General features: G+C 41.2%; 1 protein-coding gene and 1 pseudogene across 9 annotated transcripts in view; one reads left to right on the top strand and one right to left on the bottom strand.

Moving 5' to 3' along the window:
• CRIP3 (cysteine rich protein 3) overlaps positions 1-13,109 on the bottom strand; it is a 33,230-nt gene extending 20,121 nt beyond the window's left edge. For 8 of the 9 annotated variants that reach the window (XR_001886737.1, XR_001886736.1, XR_001886735.1 and 5 more), the window contains exon 1: positions 13,027-13,109. The gene's annotated coding sequence lies outside the window, so the exon portion shown is untranslated. The remainder of the gene's footprint in view (positions 1-13,026) is intronic. The other variant, XM_017878169.1, reaches the window with a different exon arrangement.
• Positions 10,233-11,371, top strand: LOC108533468 (60S ribosomal protein L34 pseudogene; annotated as a pseudogene).
• Positions 13,110-16,552: the final 3,443 nt, after the last annotated feature.

Raw genomic sequence — 16,552 nt, 5'->3', positions numbered from 1 at the left:
AAATCACCGCTCCCATCATTTTTCTTAAGTTTATTTGCATTAGGTTTCTTTTTTCTTCTTCCTAACCACTAGACAATATGGAAAGTATTCAGTTTCTGACACAACCACAAGGGTCCTAATTAACAAAATACGGATCTTTATACAATAGAAATGCTTCTTGCATATAAGAATTATATCGAGGCTGGGTGTGGTGGCTTGCACCTGTAATCTCAACACTTTGGGAGGCCAAAGTGGGTGGATCACCTGAGGTCAGGAGTTTGAGACCAGCTTAGCCAACATGGCGAAACCCTGTCTCTACTAAAAATAATAATAATAATAATAACTGGGCATGGTGGCAGGTGCCTGTAATCCAAGCTACTTGGGAGGTTGAGGCAGGAGAATCACTTGACCTGGGAGGTGGAAGTTGCAGTGAGCCAAGATCACACCATTGCATTCCAGCCTGGGCGAGAGCGAGACTCCATCTCAAAAAAAAAAAAAAAAAATTATATCTACAGGTGTGTGGTGGCACACACCTGTAGTCCCAGCTACTTAGGCGGCTGAGGTAGGAGGACTGCTTGAGTCCAGGAGATTGAGGCTGCAGTGAGCTGTGATCATGCCACTGCACTCCAGCCTGGGCAACAGAACAAGACCCTGTCTCAAAACGAAACAAAACAAGAATTATATCATCTTGTGTAAAGTTACGATATTGTAGGTAGTTTTACATACGTATTTTCTTAATGCATGATTTAAAAGATAACATGGTGGGGAAAAAAGGGCTGGAAAATAAAGGCTGGAAAAAAAACTACTGGAAAATTGAGGAAAAAGCAAGTTATGATATATAGAAAACAAATAAAATGGCAGAAGTCCTTTCTCATCAGTAATCACTTTAAATGTAAATCAATTAAACTCACCAAATGCTATGATCTCAATGTTTTTGTGTGACCCCCCAAAATTCATAATTATGAACTAGTTCATAATTATGTTAAAACTTAATCCCCAATGTAACAACATTTAGAGATAGGGCCTTTAGAAGGTGGTTAGACTATGAGGGCAGAGGCCTCATGAATGTGATTAGTGCCTTTATAAAAGAGGCCAGGGAACCTGTTTGCCCCTTCTGTCATGTGAGGTTACTGTGAAAAGACTTTCATTATGAGGAAGAAGGTTCTCACCAGACACCAAATTTGTAAGCACCTTGATCCTGGACTTCCCAGCCTTTGGAACTGTGAGCAGTAAATTTCTGTTGTTTTTAAATTACCCAATCTAAGCTATTTTGTCAGAGTAACCTGAATGGACTAAAACATCAGTTAAAAGACAGAAATTGGCAGAATGGATAAGAAAAAACATGATCCAACCATATGCTGTATGTAAGGGACTTATTTTATTTTACTTTATTCTTCTTAAAATTTTGTTTACAGTTCCTTTCTTACCTGAAGGCGACACATTTTAGATCCAAAGATACACAGGTTGAAAGTAAAAGAATGAAACAGTAATCAAAAGAGAGTTGAGATAGCTATACTGACACCAGATAAAATAGACTTTAAGTCAAAAAAATTTGTTAAAAGAGGCTGAATATAGTGGCTCATGCCTGTAATCCTAGCAGTTTGGGAAGCTGAGGAAGAAGGATCACTTGAGGCCAGGAGTTCAAGACCAGACCAAAATTATTTTTAAATTTTAAATTTTAAATTTAAAATTTAAAATAATTTTAAAATAATTATCTGGGTGCCATGGCATGAGCCTATAGTCACAGTTACTTGGAGGCTGAAGTGGGAGGATTGCTTGAGCCCAGGAGCTCAAGGCTGCAGTGAGCTATGATCTTCCCATTGCATTCATGCCTACCCAAACAACAGAGCAAGACCCTGTTTCTAAAAAAAAAAAAAAAAAAACCCGTATCCCAGGACTTTGAGTCGAGACGGGCAGGATCACGAGGTCAGGAGATCGAGAACCATCCTGGCTAACACGGTGAAACCCGTCTCTACCTAAAAAAAAAAATACACAAGAAAACTAGCCGGGCATAGGGGCGGCTCCTGTATGTCCCAGCTAATCTCGGGAGCTGAGGCAAGAATGGTGTGAACCCGGGAGGCGGAGCTTTGCAGTGAGCTGAGACCGGCCATTGCACTCCAGCCTGGGCGACAGAGCGAGCCTCCGTCTCAAAAAAAAAATTAAAAAGTTGTTACAAGAGACAAAGAAAGTCATTATATATTGATAAAAGGTCAACTGATCAAGAAGAAATATAGCAGCTGTAAACATACATACATCAGACAACAGAAGCCCAACATACATGTAGCAAGCACTGACAAAACTGACGGGAGAGAAATACGGTTGTCCTTCTGTACATGCAGGGGATTGGTTCCAGGACCCCTGTTGGATAACAAACTCTGCAAGTACTCAAATCCCTTATATGAAGTGGTATACTATTTGCATATAACCTACACATATCCTCCTATATACTTTAAATAATCTCTAGATTACTTATAATACCTAATAAAATGTAAATGCTATGTAAATAGTTGGTATACTATAATTGTTTTATTTGTATTTTAAATTGTTGTATTATTATTTTATTTTAACTTTTCAAATATTTTTGATCCATGGTTGGTTGAATCTGTGGATGTGGAATCCATGGTTATGGAGAGCTGACCATAGACAGTTCTACAATAATAGTTGGAGACTCCAGTACGACACTTCAATAGTAAATAGAACATCTAGACAGAAGTTTGATAAGAAAACAGAAGACTTTAAAACAACACTAAACCAAGTAGACCTAACAGACATATAAAACACTTTACCCAACAATAGCAGAATGTGCACTTTTTTCAAGTGTATGAAACATTCTCCAGGACAGATCATGTGTTAGGCCATAAAGCAAGTGTGGCTACAAAACAATACATTAGAAAAATAGCTAAATCATACAAGTATCTTCACCAACCACAATGCAATGAAGCTAGAAATCAATAACAAGGAAAACTGAGAAGTTCACAAGCATATAGAAATTAAACAACACAGGGTCTTGCTCTGTCACCCAGGCTGGAGTGCGGTAGCATAATCATAGCTCACTGCACCCTGAACTCCTGGGATCAAGCGATCCTCCCACCTCAGCCTCCTGAGTAGCTAGGACTACAAGGCTCAAGCCACCACAGCCAGCTAACTTTTTCATTTTTATCTTTTGGCAGAGATGAAGTTTTGCTTTGTTGCCTGAAATGATCTCAAACTCCTGGCCTCAAGCAATCCGCCCACTGCAGCTTCCCAAAATGCTGGGATTACACTGTAAACCATTACAAGCATGAGCCACTACACCTGGATAAACAATACATTCTTAAAACAATCAGTGAGTCAACTCATAAAGAAAAGTATAAAACACTTTAAGATGAATAAAAACAAAACCACAATACTTCAAAACTTATGGGATGCTGTTAAAACTGTGCTGAGAGAAATTATAGCTGTAAACACTTACTTTATTAAAAGATTTCCAATCTGGCCAGGTGCAGTGGCTCACGCCTGTAATCCCAGCACTTTGGGAGGCCAAGGCGGGCAGATCCACCTGAAGGCAGGAGTTCGAGACCAGCCTGACCAACATGGTAAAACCCCGTCTCCACTAAAAATACAAAAATTAGCCAGGCATGGTGGTGGCACATGCCTGTAATCCCAGCTACTCAGGAGGTTGAGGCATGAGAATCACTTGAACCCAGGAGGTGGAAGTTGTAGTGAGCTGAGATCGTGCCTCTGCACTCCAGTCAGGGTGACAGAGTAAGACTCTGTCTCAAAAAAAAAAAGATCTCCAATCAACAACCAAATACTACACCTTGAGGAACTGAAAAAATAAATGTAAATTAAATGAGAAACTAGCAGGAGGAAGGAAACAGAAACACTTAAGAGCAGAGATAAAGGAAATAAAGAATAGAAAACAATAGAGGCCAGGCACAGTGGCTCACGCCTGTAATCCCAGCACTCTGGGAGGCTGAGACAGGTAGATCACCTGAGGTCAGAAGTTCGAGACCAGCCTGGCCAAAATGGCGAAACCCTGTCTCTACTAAAATATAAAAAAGAAGCCAGGTGTGGTGGCCTGCACCTGTAATCCCAGCTATTCAGGAAGCTGAGGCAGGAGAATTGCTTGAACCTGGGAGGCAGAGGTTGCAGTGAGCTGAGATTACACCACTCACTCCAGCCTGGGTAACAGAGCAAGATTCCATCTCTCAAAAAAAAAAAAAAAAAAAAGGAAAAGAAAATCAATCAATATAATATACCACATTAATAAAAGAAGGAAAAGAAAATCAATCAATATAATATACCACATTAATAAAAGAAAAAGGCCAGGTGCGGTGGCTCAAGCCTGTAATCCCAGCACTTCGGGAGGCCGAGACGGGCGGATCACGAGGTCAGGAGTTCGAGACCATCCTGGCTAACACGGTGAAACCCCGTCTCCACTAAAAAATACAAAAAGCTAGCCAGGCGAGGTGGCTGGTGCCTGTAGTCCCAGCTACTCGGGAGGCTGAGGCAGGAGAATGGCGGAAACCTGGGAGGCGGAGCTTGCAGTGAGCTGAGATCTGGCCACTGTACTCCAGCCCGGGCGACAGAGCGAGACTCCGTCTCAATATAAATAAATAAATAAATAAATAAATAAATAAAAGAAAAAACTCCACATATCATCTCAATTGACACAGAAAAAATATTTGATAAAATCCAACACCCTTTCATAATAAAAATTCTCAAGATACTAGGAATAGAAGGGAACTCCTTCAACATGATAAAGGGCGTCTATGAAAAACCTACAGCTAACTTCATACTTGGACTAAAGTTTTCCCCTTATGATCAGCAATAAGACAAGGATGCTACTTTCACCACTGCTATTTAACATTGTATTGGAAGTTCTAGCTGGAGCAATTAGACAAGAAAAAAAAAAGTAAAACTATCTCTCCTGTAAGATGACATGATTCTATGCATATAAAAATCCCAGGGTGGGTGTGGTGGCTCACACCTGTAATCCCAGCACTTGGGGAGGCTGAGGCAGGAGAACTGCTCTGGCCAAAATGGCGAAACCGTCTCTACTAAAATATAAAAAAGAAGCCAGGTGTGGTGGCCTGCACCTGTAATCCCAGCTATTCAGGAGGCTGAGGCAGGAGAATTGCTTGAACCTGGGAGGCAGAGGTTGCAGTGAGCTGAGATTACACCGCTCACTCCAGCCTGGGTAACAGAGCAAGACTCCATCTCTCAAAAAAAAAAAAAAAAGGAAAAGAAAATCAATCAATATAATATACCACATTAATAAAAGCAAAAGGCCGGGTGAGCAGTATAGTGGTCTCTATAAAATTTTTAAATTAGCCAGGTGTTGTGGTCTGCAATCTGTGGTCCCAGCTGCTTGGGGGACTGAGGTGGGAAGATTGCTTGAGCCTAGGCTGAGCGTATAGTGAGCCATGATCTTACCACTGTACTCCATTCTGGGTGACAGAGCAAGACTCTGTCTCAAATAAGTAAATAGATAAATAAATAAAATATAATAAAAAATAAAATTCCCAAAGAATCTATACACACACAAAATCTACTAGAACAAATAAATGAATTCAGCAAAGTTTCAGGGTACAAGATCAATGCATGAAAATCAGTTGTGTTTTTATACACCTGCAATGAATACTTTGAGAAGAAATTAAGAAACCAATTACATTTACAACAGCATATAAAATAATAAAATACTTAGTATTCGATTTAGCCATGGAGGTGAAAGACATACACAAAAACTACAAAATAGGCCGAGCACGGTGATTCATGCCTGTAATCCCAGCACTTTGGGAGGCTACGGCAGGCAGATCACGAAGTCAGGAGATCAAGACCATCCTGGCTAACATGGTGAAAACCCGTCTCTACTAAAAATATAAAAAAATTAGCCTGGCATGGTGGCGAGCACCTGTGGTCCCAGCTACTCAGGAGGCTGAGACAGGAGAATGGCGTGAACCTGGGAGGTGGAGCTTGCAGTGAGCCGAGATCGCACCACTGCACTCCAGCCTGGGCAACCGAGCAAGACTCCGTCTCGGAAAAAAAAAAAAAAAAAACTACAAAATACTGCTGAAAGTGATTAAAGATGACCTAAATAAATGGAAAAGTATCCCATGTGTAGGCATCAGAACACTTGATATCAAGATGATAAATTCAAAGCAATCTACAGATTCAATGCATTCCCTATCACAATTCCAAGGCTTTTTTGCAGAAATGGAAAAGCTGATCCTCAAATTCACATGAAATTGCAACAGGGCCCAAAGAGTCAAAATAATCTTCAAAAAGAACAAGATTGGTGCACTCCTTCTTCTCAATTTCAAAACATACTACAAAGCTACAGTAACCAAAACAGTATGGGACTGGCATAAGGCAACACATATAAAAAAAATGGAGTAGAATGATGAGTTCAGAAATAAACCCATACATCTATGGCCAACTGATTTTCACTAAGGGTGCCATGATTAATGGGCGAATAAACAGTCTTTTCAATAAATGGTGCTGGGACAACCAAATATTCATGTGCAACAAATGGAGTTGGATCCCTCATACCGTATATAAAAATTAGCTCAAAATGGATCAAAAACCTAAACATAAGAGCTAAAACTGTAAAACTCTTAGAAGAAAACAAAAGGGTAAGTATTTAAGACCTTGGATTTGGCAATCAAAGGACATCATGAAACTGAAAAGACAACCTAGAGAATAGTTGTAAGTCATGTATCTGATAAAGACCTAGTATGTAGAATATATAAAGAATCCTTACAATTCTACAACAGAAAGACAAACATTCCAATTTTAAAATAGGTAAAGGACTTGAATAAATATTTCTGCAAAGAAGATATAAAAATGGCCAATAAGGCCAGGCACAGTGGCTCACGCCTATAATCCCAGCACTTTGGGTGGATCACTTGAGGTCAGGAGTTCAAAACCAGCCTGGCCAACATGGCAAAACTCCATCTCTTCTAAAAACACAAATATTAGCTGGGCATGGTGGCCCACGCCTGTAATCCCAGCTACTACAGAGGCTGAGGCAGGAGAATCACTTGAACCCAGGAGGCGAAGGCTGCAGTGAGCTGAGACTGTGCCACTGCACTCCAGTCTGGGTGAGATTGGTTCTGTCTCAAAAAAAAGGCCAATAAGTACATGAAAAGATGTTCACTGCTGGGAGCGGTGGCTCACACCTGAAATCACAGCACTTTGGGAGGCCGAGCAGAAGGATCGCTTGAGCCCAGGAGTTTAAGACCAGCCTAGGCAACATTGCAAGACCCCATCTCTACAAAAAATAAAAAATTAGCTGGGTGTGGTGGTGTGTGCCTTTAGTCCCGGAGGCTAAGGTGGGAGGATCACTGGAGCCCAGGAGGTTGATGCTGCAGTGAACTGTGTTCCCATGACTACATGCCAGCCAGGGCAACAGAGCAAGACCCTGTCTCAAAAACAACAACAAAAGAGATGCTCAGTATCGCTGTCATAAGGAAAATGTAAATTGAAACCACAATGAGATACTAGGATGGTTATATTTTAAAAAGGGGAATAACAAGTGTTATGGAGAAACTGTACAATCTGTAGGGATGTAAAATGATTCTGGTGCTATGGAAAACTGTTTGGCAATTCCTCAAAAAATTAAATATAGAATAACCGTATGACCCAGCAATTTTACTTCTAGTAAATACCCGAAAGAATAAAAAAACAGGTACTCAAATACTTACGCATGAAATGTTCATAGCAGCATTATTCAAAATAGCCAAAAGGTGGAAACAACTCAAATGTTCATCAGCAAATGAATGGATAAACAAATTGTGATATATACCTATAATGCAGTATTATTCAGCTATAAAACGGAATAAAACACTGATACATACAACATGGATGAATCTCAAAAACATTATGCTAAGTGAAAAAATAGTAACACAAAAATACAGACAAAAGGTCACACATTGTATGATTTTATTTATATAAAATGTCCAGAATAAGTAAATCCATAGAGATCGAAAACAGATTGGTGACTGCCAGGGGCTGCAGGTAGGTAGGAATGGGGACTAACTGCTTAAGGGAAATAGGGTTTTATTTTGGGTGATGAAAATTTCACCTCGACATTTTTTTTTTTTTTTTTTTTTTGAGAGGCGAGTCTTGCTCTGCCCACCCAGGCTGGAGTGGCAGTGCCGGGATCTCAGCTCAGCATTGCAAGCTCCGCCTGCCCCCCCCCGGGTATTACGGCCAATTCTCACTGCTCAGGTCCTCCCGAGTAGCTGTGGACTACAGCGCGCCGCCTCGTCGCGGCTAGTTTTTTTGTATTTCTTAAGTAGAGCAGGTGTTTCTACACCCGGTATTAGGCCAGCTGATGGTCTCGGATCTCCTGACTCGTGAATCCACCCCGTCTCGGGCCTCCCAAAGTGCTCGGGATTACCAGGCTTGGAGCCACCGCCGCGGCGAGCTACTCTTTTTAAAAAAGCACCAGAAATTGTTATAACAGTCAGATTACTGGTTACATTTTGGGGAAGTGGTAACTGGAAGATAACATGAGAGGAGCTTCTGGGGTGTTGGTCGTATTTTATTTTTTGATATGGGTATTGGTTACCTAGGTCTATTCACTCTGTGAAATTGTTAAGCTTAACACTTGTAATGTGTTTTGTTTTTTTTTTTAGATAGGGTTTTACTATCACCCAGGCCAGAGTGCAGTGGTGCAATCATGGCTCACTGTAGCCTCCACCTTGTGGCCTCAAGCGATCCTCCCACCTCAGCCTCCTGAGTAGCTGGGACTAAAGGCAGCTGCTCCCATGCCTAGCTAATTTTTTTAGTTTTTGTAGAGACAGGGTCTTGTTATTTGCCCAGGCTGGTCTTGAACTCCTGGACACAAGTGATCCTCCCGCCTTGGCCTCCTAAAGTGCTGGGATTACAGGCATGAGCCACTGTGCCCAGCCTGTTTTTAAAATATGAACATTGTACTTTAATATAAAAGTTTACTTAGAAAAAATTTAAATGGGGTCGGGCACAGTGGCTCACCCTGTAATCCCAGCACTCTGGGAGGCTGAGGCACGTGGATCATCTGATGTCAGGAGTTTGAGACCAGCCTGGCCAACATGGTGAAACCCTGTCACTACTAAAATACAAAATTAGCTGGGCATGGTGGCAGGCACCTGAAATCGCAGCTACTCGGGAAGCTGAGGCAGGAGAATTGCTGGAACCCAGGAAGCAGAGGTTGCAGTGAGCTGAGATCGTGCCATTGCACTCCAGGTTGGGCAACAACAGCAAGACTCTATCTCAAAAAAAAAAAAAAAGAAAAAAGAAAAAAAGTTAAACGGTTACCATATGACTATATATTCCTAGTTATGTACCCTAGGGAACTGAAAACATATATTTACACAAAAACTTGCATATGAATGTTCATAGATTATTCATAATAGGCAAAATATGAAAATAGCCCAAATGTCCAACAATTGGTAGACAAAACATGGCACATCCATACAGTGGAATAATCAGCCATAAAATACAACAAAATAGTGATACATGGTATAACATGGATGAACTTGGACAACATTATGCTAAGTGAAAGAAGCCAGACACAAAAGAAATTTATTGTATGACTCCATTTATATTAAATGCTCAAAACAGGCAAATCCGTAGAGACAGAAAGGAGACTGGTGATTGCCAGTGGCTTAGGAGTAGGGGTAACTGGGAGTATCTGCTAATGGGTATGTGTTTTCTTAGAGGATGAAGGAAATGTTCTGGAATTAGTGGTGACAGTTGTACGACACTGAAGATATTAAAAATCACAGAACTGGCCGGGCGCGGTGGCTCAAGCCTGTAATCCCAGCACTTTGGGAGGCCGAGACAGGTGGATCACGAGGTCAGGAGATCGAGACCATCCTGGCTAACACGGTGAAACCCTGTCTCTACTAAAAAATACAAAAAACTAGCCGGGCGAGGTGGCGGGCGCCTGTAGTCCCAGCTACTCGGGAGGCTGAGGCAGGAGAATGGCATGAACCCAAGAGGAGGAGCTTGCAGTGAGGTGAGATCCAGCCACTGCACTCCAGCCTAGGTGACAGAGCAAGACTCCGTCTCAAAAAAAGAAAAAAAAAAATCACAGAACTATACACTTGAAAACGGTGAATCTGGCCAGGCACAGTGGCTCACGCCACTAATCATATCACTTTGGGAGGCTAAGGTGGAAGGATCACTTGAGCCCAGGAGGTGGAGGCTGCCGTGTGCCATAACTGCGGCACTGAACTTCAGCCTGGACGAGAGAGTAAGATAAAAATAATAAAGGTGTCTCAAAAAAATAAAGGTGAATTTTATGTTATGTGAAATTCAAATATTAACTGTAATTCAATAAAAAAGATCTTAAATATTTCATCATTCATAATACATGTGAGTTCTCTTTCCCCTGTCTATATTTCCTTTACAATCAGCCACCATCGAAAAGTTGAGGAAGCCTACGGCTCTCAGGAGCAGTCCTTTGAGCTTGGGTAGGGGCACTTAGAATGGTCCAACATTTGACATACTATCGTAGGCTTTCCTAAAATACAGCCTCTAACAAAACTAGGCTGTCCCAAACCCCTGGTAACATAATTGTTTACCTTTATACCAAGAAGGTTGGGAGAACACCAAATTCTGCATGTGGTGTGTGCCCAGGCCGACTTCAAGGGGTTTGTACTGTGAGACCTGAAGTTCTTATGAGATTGTGCAAAACAGAAAGACATGTCAGCAGGGCCTATGTTGGTTCCATGTGTGTTAAATGTGTTCATGACAAGATCAAGCGTGCTTTCCTTATCAAAGAGCAGAAAATCGTGAAAGTGTTGAAGAGTCAGAAAGCTAAATAAAATGAAGCTTTTGAATAATAATAATAGATAAAAGAAGTCCAAAAGGAAAAACAGTATTCTAAAAAACGTTCCCTTTCCCTCACCTATCTCCCAGATCAGTGCAACTGAGACACCATTGGAGAACTGAGGTCTAAGCAGCCAAGCAGGGGGGATGGAGGTAGGGCTGTGAGTCATAGTTTGTATGAAAGCTTGTGACCAACATCTTTGTCTCTGAACAGAGGAATGTGACAGTTGATGAGAAACAGATCTTGGGCTGGAACAAAGGAGAGAAAGTGGTGGTGACAACGTGTTGGCAGCCCTGGCACCAGGTTGCTTTCCATTGCTTCATCCACCAGGTCATGCCTCAGGAATAAGTAATCCTTAACTAATATATCAGCAGCATGAGGCCCTGAGGTACTTTTTGCCCTTCATTGACTTCTTATTCCACTGATGGCTTTGCTCATATCATGAATAGTTCCGAAAGTTACTAAAACCAAAGATTATTTGGGCAGTAAACTAGACCTCCAGGACTCTAAAAGTGCCTGGATTTACAAATCAAAAACAAAACCAGCCAGGCATGGTGGCTCACGCCTGTAATCCGAGCACTCTGGGAGGCCGAGGTGGGCGGTTCACTTGAAGTCAGAAGTTCATGACCAGCTTGGCCAACAGGGTGAAACCCTGTCTCTACTAAAAATACAAAAATTAGCCAGGCATGGTGGCACACGTCTGTAATCCCAGCTACTTGGGAGGCTGAGGCAGGAGGATTGTTTGAACCTGGGAGGCAGAGGTTGCAGTGAGCCAAGATGGTGCCACTGCACTCCAGCCTGGGCGACAGAGTGAAATTCTGTCTCAGCCTCCCAAATAGCTGGGATTATAGGCATGTGCCACCACACCCAGCTAACTTCTGTATTTTCAGTAGAGACAGGGTTTCACCATGTTGGCCAGGCTGGTCTCGAACTCCTGACCTCAGGTGATCTGGCCCCCCTTGGCCTCCCAAAGTGCTGGGATTAGAGGCATGAGCCACCGCACCTAGCCCATTTTTAATTTTTTTTAAATTTATTTTTGAGACAGGGTCTTGTTCTGTTGCTCAGGCTGGAGTACAATGGTGCAATCACAGTTCACTGCAGCTTCAACCTCCAGGGTTCAAAACGATCCTCCCACCTCAGCCTCCTGAGTAGCTGGGACTACAGGCATGGACCACCATGCCGGGCTAATTTATATTTTGTAGAGACAGGGTCTCACTATGTTGCCTGGCTGGTCTTGAACTCCTGGGCTCAACTGATCTGCTGACCTCGGCCTCTCAAAGTGCTGGGATTATAGGTGTGAGCTACTATCCCCAGCCCCTATTGGGATTTTGTTTTTTATTTTTTCAAGATGGAGTCTTGCTCTGTCACCCAGGCTGGAGTATAGTGGCGTGATCTTGGCTCACTGCGACCTCTGCCTCCCAGTTTCAAGCAGTTCTCCTGCCTCAGCCTCCTGAGTAGTTGGGATTACAGGTATGCGCCACCACACCTGGCTAATTTTTGTATTTTTAGCAGAGATGGAGTTTTACCATGTTGGCCAGGCTGGTCTCAAACTCTGGTCTCAAACTCCTGGTCTCAAAGCGTTCCACCCGCTTCAGCCTCCCAAAGTGCTGGGATTACAGGCATGAGCCACCATGTCTGGTCCCCTACTGGCATTTTAAATGAGCAGAGAGTAAGGGGTTTCCTTGGTGTTTTGAAATGATGCTTGCCTGCTACTGTGCACCAGAGATTTCAGTGTGTGTGGGACAAGTACAAGACTGAGTTAAAAACTGATGGACAGCTGCCCTGAAGTCTGATATTGAAGGATCAAACATATCCTTTGTGATTGTCCCCGCTTCATTGAGTCTCCTTTGCTTACTCATACCCCAATCCTCTAAGGACATACCCAATTTTACTTTGTCTTTGTATGGACCAATAAAAGAGGCTAGAACCAAGATAAGAGATGTTCTACTTAGGGGCACATTGGAGTCCAGGGCCCAGGAAGAATATGAACACCTGAACTCTATAGCTTTAATGTAAGTATCATGGCACAAAATGAGAGATGGGACTTCAGGAATAATTTATTCAATACTAAATGAGGTGAGGAGTGGCAAGTCTAAAATACATACCCTCTTTGTACATTCTAATCTTGTTTATCCTCTGCAAGTACAATATACATATTCACTCACCCAACTCACCATTTCCTGGAAGCTAAAATGACAGGATCTTCTCTACAACTTATCCCCACTCCCAGCAGCCATACCTACCTTCTGGAAGTCATATCCTTCAGGTGATTGTCTAATGGCCACAAGGGCACCCATCATTTCCGTGGCCTCCGTGGTTTCTATCCCTGCCTTTCTGGGGGCAGAAATGTCTGCTGCGGTCCTTCCTTTTGGAAATCTGAAGACTTCTGGAATTGCCCCTGAAAAGAAAGGAAGATAAGAGGGTGAGAGTCGTAACAATGTGATCAATAGTCATCCTTAGGAAGGTGGTTACAGGAAGGCTTGGTGGAAGCTTAGCAGGGGCAGAGTATCAGAGAGATGAAAGAAAATAATATCTTAATATGGTTGACTTTATCTCTGCTATCTTTCTCCACATTCTCTACCTTTTGTTCTCCCCGTTATGTAACTCTGCCTCTGTTTTCACCCTGTTCATTCACTTCCCTTAAACATACTCATTTCCCTTATTTTCTACAAAATTCCTTTCTTGCCTGATCCTCCACAAATGGAACCAAAGTCTATAAATCTTTAAATCATTACATCTAGATTTGTTATCTTCTGTCCTTTTGCATGTGACATTTTGTTATCTTTTGTGTACCTGTATCACTTTGTAAAACAGGTATCTTGAGTTATATCATTTAATGTCCAACTGCTTGTACAACATTAATGAATACGAACAACTAGGTCCACAGAGGTTGGGGAAAGAATGGGAAGAGGAAGAGAGGAAGGAGGAAATAATGGTAAGACATTCTCGAAGAAAGCATGTTGCCCAGCATTGATGGGAATAGGAGAATTTAGGAAGTCTTGAGGGAAAAGCGGCAGGACCTATTTGTAACGATGGAAAACAGACAAGAGGTGTGAAGGAAAACAGGGATGCACTGAGTAGGAGACACACGACTTAAAAAAAATAATTTTAATACGGAAAAGTATACAGAGGGGTAAAAAAAAAAAAACTGGCCTATAATTCCACAGCACTGGATAACCCTTACTACATATTATTTTATACATATATGTGTGTGCATGTGTACATATTTTGTTTTTAAAACATTTATATTTTACATAAAATCATTTTCATGGTCACAATGTTGAAACAAAACAGAAGATACAAAATAAAAAGTGATAGCATTCCTTTTCCCTCTCCCAAAGGCAACCTTTTTTGGTTACGATTTAGTTTTGATGAGATGACAAGAGGATGCTGGAGATCATAAAGCGCTGAATTACTTCTTCAACCATATCAGAGGGGTTTGGGGTTTGACTGACTTCAACATGTTTATGAAGTCTGGCTGGGAGAAAAAGGGGGCCATCTGAAAACCGGATCCCCAAAACCTTTTTTTTTTTTTTGCTAATCGTAAGGTCAATTTAACTCCTTCTCATCCTCAGTTTCTCTTCTAGGAGCTGCAGAAGCAGTGTTCCCATCATGGCCTGGCACCACTATTCCAGAATGCTGTTGAAGTGAGGGAACCACTGGCAACCTTGACATGCCTCACTGATAAAAGTGCTTTGTATACAAAGACCCAGGACAGAAGCAAGAGGACAGTTGGCTTCTAGAGTGCTAAACACTCAGAAAATACAATAGGCAATTTATAGTTTTTACCGACTTATAATTTGCTAATTTATCACAATTTGTTAATAAAAACAGCTACTATTACCACACTGATTCTTTCAATGAATTTTTATTGAGCACCTGCTATATGCCAGACAACTGTGCACTGTGAATACAATGATTAAAAAACAGTAAACAAAAGCAGACTTCTTGCTTTGGGGAGTTTATGATGTACTTAAGGGGCGCATATATTAATCAAAGAAACATAAATGTAAAAATTACAACCATGTTAAGTGCTACAACATAAACATACATGTTTTATATGTATTCTTCTGAAAGTGTATATGGGTTGAGGGCAAATCAGAAGAGTTGTGATTTTTAGAAGATTTTCATTATAAATTCAACTTCGTGGCTTATCAATGAATATTGTATACATAACTTAGTTAAAAATTACATAAACATTATTGCAATTTTAAACTCTAAAGAAGAGATGGGCTCACAAAACTATTTCCATTTGTCCATGTTCTCACATAAATTGTTAATAAATAAAGACTTTTAGGTTCTTACCTAGATTTGGTATGTAAGCTTTGTTAAGGTGATAACCAAGGTTTAGGGATATATATTAATACATTAACAAAGCATATATATACACACACACACACTCACCCACATATATATATATATATATATGAAACTACCTCACTTATTTCTGTTACAGGCTACATCCTCTCTGAACCCTCCTCCAACTTTTAAAATTACACTTCATGTTCCTATTGGATGTATGTGTCCTGTATGTCCAACTCCCCACCCCATTCTTCCTTCATTCCTGAACCTGGCAGACCGATAAATGGACTATGTGCTGGCATTCTCTGCTACCAAAATATTAACTTTCTGACTTTTTTGAAAGATGAAGTGTCATGGGTGAAGTAAGAATACTTAACTATATTATTCAGCAATATTAGTACAGTATTATGTGCCCTGTGAATATAATACAGTTTGTAAAGCAGAACGCCCCTATTTGCAAGGCCAAGGGGAATTTTTAGGGGGTTATTTGTACACCTTAGGTAAAATTAGGTATTTGCCTAAATTTAAATGTAATTGCTGATCATCTGCTCTCACAATTGAGGATATCTGATAAAAGTTGTTCCTGATGTTTGTAAAATTTAAAACATAGTTATATTACACCATAAGCTGCTTTTAAAATTCAGGGCCCATTTCTTCCATGTGCCTAAGTCTACTAAGTTGAAAGTTTATTCAGTACTGTGATGGTAGAGAACAACAACAAAAAAATATGCTCTATCTCCAACTACTGGGTTAGAATTCTGTCCTTCCTTTCACCTGTCTTCTCTGGATAGGTTCCAAAGCTAGATCCCACTAACCAAAAGGAAGGAGGCAGCAACACTTCCTGCCCAGAATACAGATTCCTAAAAGTTCTCCCTCTGCTGGTTCAAGGAAGATATAAAGAATGCCACTCCTGCAACTCTTTAAATGAGCATTATTTTTGAAAAACCTGCAAATTGGTAGATGCCTTTGGTGTAAATCCTGAAGTTATCCAGAGAATACAAGAAGAGTTACTACCAAAGCTTAGGCTCAAAGTACTCCAGCCCTAGCTACCTGAACTAGTTCTGCCCTTCCTACAATAAATTTTGCCTCTTTTCTCTTCTCACTCCTTTCAAGTGGCCTCCTCCTAACCTAGAGAGTAAGATTCCAATGCCCTCTGAGGGAGTAAGGTTAGGATTGGGATCTCCTCCTGACTCTTTCCCTAAAACCACTAGTCCTGCCCTAAAGAGAAGTGGAACTAAGTGAACAGGACTGAAAATCAGCACAAATTGGCATTAAAAATTATGTTCCCTGAATTCCTATAGATAACCTGCTAGAACAGGGAGGGAGTAGTTCTCTGGGAAAACAAATCCCCCTGAAGCTCACTTGGGTTTAAACTCTTCTAAATGGCACCTTTTCAGTTAGTCTATGGTTTCCAAGCAAGAAAACTGCATGAACTCAGGCTTTGTCCTAAAAACCAGGGCTAGAAAG

This window comes from Rhinopithecus bieti, unplaced genomic scaffold, assembly GCF_001698545.2.
Source record: "Rhinopithecus bieti isolate Rb0 unplaced genomic scaffold, ASM169854v2 scaffold_9981, whole genome shotgun sequence".
Taxonomy (NCBI): domain Eukaryota; kingdom Metazoa; phylum Chordata; class Mammalia; order Primates; family Cercopithecidae; genus Rhinopithecus; species Rhinopithecus bieti.
Note: the sequence above shows the minus strand (reverse complement) of the source record. Positions and strands in the feature narration are given on the sequence as shown.